The following is an 8,060-nucleotide window of genomic DNA, read 5'->3' on the forward strand; positions in this document are numbered from 1 at the left end:
TAGAATTCCAGCTGAGCTATCAACTTCTGCTTCATTGACTACTCCAAAGCATTTGACTGTGTGGTTCACAACAAACCATAGAAAATTCCTAAAGAGATGGGAATACCAGACCAGCTTGCCTTCCTCCTGAGAAATCTGGATGCAGGTCAAGAAGCAATAGTTAGAACCAGACATGGAACAATGGACCGCTTCCAAATTGGGAAAGGAGTATGTCAAGGCTGTATGTTGTCACTCTGCTTAGTAACTTATATTCAGTGTACATCATGCAAAATACCAGGCTGGAAGAAACAAGCTGGAATCAAGATTGCTGGGAGAAATATCAATAACCACAGATATGCAAATGACACCACCCCTATGGCAAAAAGTGAAGAAAAGCTGAAGAGCCTCTTGGCAAAAGTGAAAAAGGAGAGTGAAAAAGCTGGCTTAAAACTCAACATTAAAAAAACTAAGTTCATGGCATCTGGTCCTATTACTTCATGGAAAATAGATGGGGAAACAATTGAAATAATGACAGACTTCATTTTCTTGTGTTCCCAAGTCACTACAGTTGTCAACTGCAGCCATGAAATTAAAAGATGCTTACTCCATGGAAGAAATGCTATGACAAACCTAGACAGCATATTAAAAAGCAGGGACATCACTTTGCCAACAAAGGTCCATCTAGCCAAAGCTATGTTGTTTCCAGTAGTCAAGTATGGATGTAAGAGTTGGACCATAAAGAAAGCTGAGCACCGAGGTATTGATGCTTTTGAACTGTGGTGTTGAAGAAGACTCTTGAGAGTCCCTTTGACTTCAAGGAGATCCAACCAGTCCATCCTAAAGAAAATCAGTCCTGAATATTAATTGGAAGGACTGATTCTGAAGCTGAAGCTCCAATACTTTGGCCACCTGATGCGAAAAACTGACTCATTGGAAAAGACCCTGATAGGAAAGATTGAAGGCAGGAGGAGAAGGAGATGACAGAAGATGAGATGGTTGGATTGCATCACTGGCTCCATGGACATGAGTTTGAGTAAGCTCCAGGAGTTGGTGATTTATAGGGAAGCCTGGCGTGCTGCAGTCCATGGGGTCACAGAGAATCAGATACAACTGAGTAACTGAACTGTACTGATGACATATGATTTGGAACATCTTTTAATATACTTATTTGTCATCTGCATATTTTTTTTAGTGAGGTGTCTATTAAGGTCCTTGTCCGATTTTATAATTGTCTTGTTTTTTTTGTTTTTTGTTTTTTTTTCCTTGAGTTTTTGAGTTGTTTGTAAATTTTTGGTTAAATTTTTTATTTATTTAATTTGGTTATCAGTAAAAGTTATATTATTTTAAAAGTGTGATGCTCTCTTATACACATAGATAGTGAAATAATTACTGTAATAAGGTAATTTACATATATATCCTCACATATATCAAAATAGTTACTAGTTTGTTTGTGTGTGTGTGCTGAATGCATGTGAAATACACTTTTAGCAAATTTCCTGTATATAATACAGTATTAACTGTAGTCATTGTGATATATGTTTGATTTCTAGAATGTATTGTCTTCAATAACTGGATCTTTGTACCATCTAACCAACATCTCATTTTCTCTACCTTCCTATCCCTGGTAACCACCATTCTACTCTTTACTTCTATGAATTTAAATTTTTAGTTTCCACACATAAATTCATGAGGTAATTTTCTTTCAGTGTCTGGTTTATTTCACTTGGCATAATGTCCTCTGGCTTATTTCCTTCTATATTGGGATAACCGTATTTTATCAAATGGGGATTTGCATGTATTTTCTTCCAACCTGTTGCTTACCTTCTCATTCTTCTGACATTTTCACAGATCAATTTTTCATTTTAATGATATCCAATCCATCAACTTTTTTTTTCAAGGGTCATAACTTTTGCAATGTATCAAAAATTACTGCAATAATGAGTCATTTAGGTCTACTCTCATACTGACTTCTGGGAGTTTCATAGTTTTGTGTTTTATGTTTAATGTCTATGATCCATTTGAGTCATTTTTGTGAAGGATATGATGCCTATTTTTAAGGTATTTTTACTTTTCATTATTTTGGCATATGAATGTTGTGTTTATCTATCGATATTTGCTATTGAATACACTTGCTACATTTGTTGCTTTTGCCATTTTGTCAAAGATTAGTAGACTACATTTATAAGGATCTATATTTAGACTCCCTAATCTGTTCCATTGATCAGTTTGTCTATTCTTTCACCAATAACACACTGTTTTGATTATTGAGACTTTAGAGTAAGTCAGTCTAAGATAGAGTCTTCAATATTGAATTGGCTACTCTAGGTCTTTTGTCTCTTCATAAAAACTTTGGAACTATTTTGTTAATGTCTACAAAATAACTTGCTAGGATTTTGATTAAAATTGCATTGGATTTATAAATTATACAATTATGTTAGGAAGATGGACATCTTGATGATATTGACTCTCCTATTCATGAATAATTAGTTTCTCTTCATTTATATATTTCTTCTTTGACATCTTTCAATTAGTGGTTTCTAATATGCACTGTGTATATATTTTCTCATCATTTTCACCATATGAGATTGGAATGCAAAAGTAGGAAGTCAAGAGATACCTGGAGTAACAGTCAAGTTTGGCCTTCAACTAAAAATGAAGCAGGGCAAAAGCTAACAGAGTTTTATCTTAAAGGATATACTGGTCATAGCAAACACCATTTTCCAACAACACATGAGACAACTCTACATATTAACATCACCAAATGGTCAATACCAAAATCAGATTGTTATATTTTTTTTGCTGACAAAGATGGAGAAGCTCTATACAGTCAGCAAAAACAAGACACGCAGGTGACTCAGATCATTGCCTCAGATAATTAGTTCCTTATGCAAAATTTAGGCTTAAACTGAAGAAAGTAAGAATCACAACTAGGCTATTAAGGTATGACCAAAATCAAACCCTTTATGATTACACAGTACAAGTGATGAATAGATTCAAGGGATTAGATCTGATAGACAGGAGTACCTGCAGAACTATGGACAGAGGTTCATAACATTGTATAGGAGGCAGTGGCCAAAATTATCCCAATGAAAAAGAAATGCAAGAAGGAAAAGTGGTTATCTGAAGAGGCTTTTCAAGTAGCTGAGGAAAGATGAGAAGTGAGAAGCAAGGGGAAAAGGGAAACATATACCCAACTGAAAGCAGAGTTCCAGAGAATACCAAGGAGAGATAAGAAGGCCTTCTTCAATGAACAATGTAAGGGAGCAGAGGAAAACATTAGAATGGGAAAGACAAGAGATTTCTTCAATTGAAGACATCAAGGGAACATTTCATGCAAGGATGGGTATGATAAAGGACAGAAATTGAAAGAACCTAAGAGAAGCAGAAGAGATTAAGAAGAGGCGACAAGAATAGTCACCTCTTCACAGAAGAACTATGCAAAAAAGAAGACTAATGACCCAGATAACAATAATGGTGTGGTCACTCACCTAGAGTCAGACATCTTGGAGTGTGAGGTCAAGTGGGACTTAGTAAGTAATACTACCAACAAAGTTAGTGTACGTGATGGAATTCCAGATGAGCTATTTCAAAACCTAAAAAATGATGCTGTTAAAGTGCTACATTCAGTATGCCAGCAAATTTGAAAAACAGCAGTGGCCAAAGGACTGGAAACGTCAGTTTTCATTCCAATCCCAAAAAAGGGTAATGTCAAAGAATGTTCAGACTACCAGATAATTGCACTCATTTCTCATGCTAGTAAGTTTATGCTAAAAATCCTTCAAGCTACGCTTCAGCAGTATGTGAACCAAGAATTTCTAGATGCACAAGTTAAGTTTAGAAAAGACAGAGGAATCAGAGATCAAATAACAACATCCATTGGATCATAGAAAAAGCAACAGAATTCCAGAAAAATACCTGCTTCTGTTTCATTGACTACACTAACACCTTGGACCTTGTGGATCACAACAAACTGTGGAATAATCAAGAGATGGGAGTACCAGATCACCTTACCTGTCTCCCAAGAATCTTATATGTGGGTTAAGAAGCAACAGTTAGAACCGGACATGGAACAATGGACTGCTTCAAATTTGGGAAAGGAGTATTTCAAGGCTGTATATTGTCACCCTGTGTATTAACCTTACATGCAGAGTCTTCTTGTTCTTCTTGAAGTCGCTCAGTCGTGTCCGACTCTTTGTGACCCCGTGGACTGTAGCCTACCAGGCTCCTCCGTCCATGGGATTCTCCCAGGCAAGAATACTGGAGTGGGTTGCCATTTCCAGAGTACATCATGCAAAAGGCCAGGCTGGATATGTCACAAGTTGGAATGAAGATTGCCGGGAGAAATATCAACAGCCTCAGATATGCGGAGATACCATTTTAATGGCAGAAAGTGAAGAGGAACTAAAGAGCCCCTTGATGAGGCTAAAAGAGGAGAGGGGAAAAGCTGGCCTAAAATTAAACATTCAAAAAACTAAGATAATAGCATTCAATTCCATCACTTCATGGCAAATAGAAAGGACAAAAGTAGAAGCAGTACAGATTTTCTTTTCTTGTGCTCCAAAATCACTGTGGATCGTGACTGCAGCCATGAAATTGTAAGACACTTGCTCCTGGGACAGAAAACTATAACAAAACTAGACAGTGCATTAAAAAGTAGAGACATCACTTTACAGACAAAAGTTCATACAGTCAAAGCTATGGTGTTTCTTGTAGTCATGTACAAATATGAGAGTTGGATCATAAAGAAGGTTGAGTGCCAAATAATTGATGCTTTTAAAGTGTGGTGCTGGGGAAGGCTCTTAAGGGAAGATTCTTGGAGAAGACTCTTCAAGGAGATCAAAGAGGTCAATCTTAAAGGAAGTCAACTCTAAATATTCACTGAAAGGATGATTACTGAAATCAAAGTTCCAATACTTCGGCCACTGATTCGAAGAGCTGACACTGAAAAAGACCCTGATTATGGGAAAGATTGAAGGTAAAAGAGAATGGAGTGGCAGAGGATGAGATGGTTAGAGAACATCACCAACTCAATGGATATGAATTTGAGCAAACTCCAGGAGATAGTAAAGGACAGAGGAGCCTGGTGTGTTACAGTCCATGGACTTGCAAGAAATGGAATGACTTAGTGACTGAACAGTGACTGATTTTGGTTCTTAACCCTGTCTCTTTGAAGTGTGTGTGGTTTTTAGTTTGTTTGTTTGCTTTGCTTTCTGTTATGACTTGTAATTTTTTTATAATGTCAGAAATGATGCATTGCATGAGAAAGAATATGTAATGTTACTTAATACATCAATTGCACATCAATAAATTTTATAAGTATTATTATAAAATATAACTTAAGCACTTGTTTTAGGTCTAGAGCACTTGCTCTACTCATTTGGTCTACATACTGAAATTCAAATTGTTGTAATTTTTAAAATATAGATATTTCAGTCAAAGTATTTGCAATTTGATTAGACAATAATATTATTTTATTTTCTATTTCTTCATCACTTTATGTCAAATATAATCTTCTGTGGAGTATTTTTATTTCACAATAAAATTATCATGGAATAAGGAATTCATCTTAAGTTTGTTTTCTAGTGAATATAATTACAATTCTGAATTTAACATGAGGAAGAAGCCATGTTATTCTTTCACAAATTGAAATGCTTTATATTTTTTCTTTAATAAAAAAAGGATTTTCTGATATACAAAAACCATATTGATATACAAAAACCATACTGACATCAAGACAATATGGTACTGGCACAAAGACAGAAATATAGATCAATGGAACAAAATAGAAAGCCCAGAGATAAATCCACGAACGTATGGACACCTTATCTTCAACAAAGGAGGCAAGAATATACAATGGAAAAAAGACAATCTCTTTAACAAGTGGTGCTGGGAAAACTGGTCAACCACTTGGAAAAGAATGAAACTAGAACACTCTTTAACACCATACACAAATATAAATTCAAAATGGATTAAAGATCTAAATGTAAGACCAAAAACTGTAAAATTCATGGAGGAGAACATAGGCAAAACACTCTCCGACATAAATCACAGCAAGATCCTCTATGACCCATCTCCCAGAATATTGGAAATAAAAGCAAAAATAAACAAATGGGACCTAATGAAACTTAAAAGTTTTTACACAACAAGGGAAACTATAAGCAATGTGAAAAGACAGCCCTCAGAATGGGAGAAAATAATAGCAAATGAAAAAACAGACAAAGGATTAATCTCCAATATATACTAGCAACTCCTTCAGCTCAAATCCAGAAAAATAAATGACCCAATCAAAAAATGGGCCAATTGTCTGATCTAAACAGACAATTCTCCAAAGAAGACATACAGATGGCTAACAAACACATGAAAAGATGCTCAACATCACTTATTGTCAGAGAAATGCAAATCAAAACCACAATGAGGTACCACTACATGCCAGTCAGGATGGCTGCTATCCAAAAGTCTATAAACAATAAATGCTGGAGAGGGTGTGGAGAAAAGGGAACCCTCTTACACTGTTGATGGGAATGCAAACTAGTGCAGCCACTATGGAGAACAGTGTGGAGTTTCCTTAAAAAACTGGAAATAGAACTGCCATATGACCCAGCAATCCCACTCCTGGGCATACACACCGAGGAAATCAGATCTGAAAGAGACGCATGCACCCCAATGTTCACCACAGTACTGTTTGTAATAGCCAGTGCATGGAAGCAACCTAGATGCCCATCAGCAGACGAATGGATAAGAACGCTGTGGTACGTATACACCATGGAATATTACTCAGCCATTAAAAAGAATACATTTGAATCAGTTCTAATGAGATGCATACACCTGGAGCCCATTATACAGAGTCAAGTAAGCCACAAAGATAAACACCAATACAGTATACTAATGCATATATATAGAATTTAGAAAGATGGTAATGATAACCCTAAATGCAAGACAAAAAAGAAGAGACACGGATGTGCCGAACAGACTTTTGGACTCTATGGGAGAAGGCGAGGGTGGGATGATCTGAGAGAACAGCATTGAAACATGTATATTATCAAGTATGAAACAGATCACCAGCCCAGGTTGGATGCATGACAGAAGTGCTTGGGGCTGGTGCACTGGGACGACCCAGAAGGATGGGATGGGGACGGTGGTGGGAGGCGGGTTTGGGATGGGGAACACATGTAAATCCATTGCTAATTCATGTCATTGTATGGCAAAAACCAATACAATATTGTGAAGTAATTAGCTTCCAGCTAATAAAAATAAATGGGAAAAAATTGTTATATTTTTTTAGTACACTTAAATATAGAGACATTCATGTTTGTTGATTACACATTCTATTTATTTCCTGGCTTTTTCTAATTTGAAAAATTTTATTTCATTACAAAGTTATTTAATATAGTAATTTATTAACAATATGAACTGGACAGCTTTGCAAATGGCTTGCCTTATTACATTTTGGCACTTGAATAGCTTTATTAGCCTGACTTAAAGCCAGCACAAAAATTCAACTATTAATCCAGGGATACATAAACATGAAACTGTAATAAATCTATTAAAGTTGTAAGTAAGGCTATTTAAGTAATGGTTTTGAATTTTTAAGGTTATTCTAATGATATGACTTACTCTGGGACAGATGATTACTGTGCTTTTACATCATTCATATGGCATGAAAAGTTTTAAATCAATTATCTGCTGATCAAGAACATATTTATTTCAAGTGTAACTTGACCTTTATTATTTCAAACAAGACCTTCTCCTTTATCCAATGCCTAAAGTTAAATTTGCAATTTGCTTAATCATTTACTTTTGTCTACCACTTTAACTAGTTCATAATGTCAGGAAAAATACTCTAATTTCATTTATGAAAAAATTGGTTTAAAAATAATGGTTGTATCATGCATCAGTTCAGTGCAGTTGTGTCTGACTTTGTGTGACCCCATGGACTGCAGCACACCAGGCTTCCCTGTTCACCACCAAGTCCCAGAGCTTGCTCAACCTCATGTCCTTTGAGTTCGTGATGCCATCTCGCCATCTCATCCACTGTCACTCTCTTCTCCTTCTGCCTTCAATCTTTCCCAGCATCAGGGTCT

This window comes from Cervus canadensis, chromosome X (genome assembly GCF_019320065.1).
Source record: "Cervus canadensis isolate Bull #8, Minnesota chromosome X, ASM1932006v1, whole genome shotgun sequence".
Classification (NCBI taxonomy): Eukaryota; Metazoa; Chordata; class Mammalia; order Artiodactyla; family Cervidae; genus Cervus; species Cervus canadensis.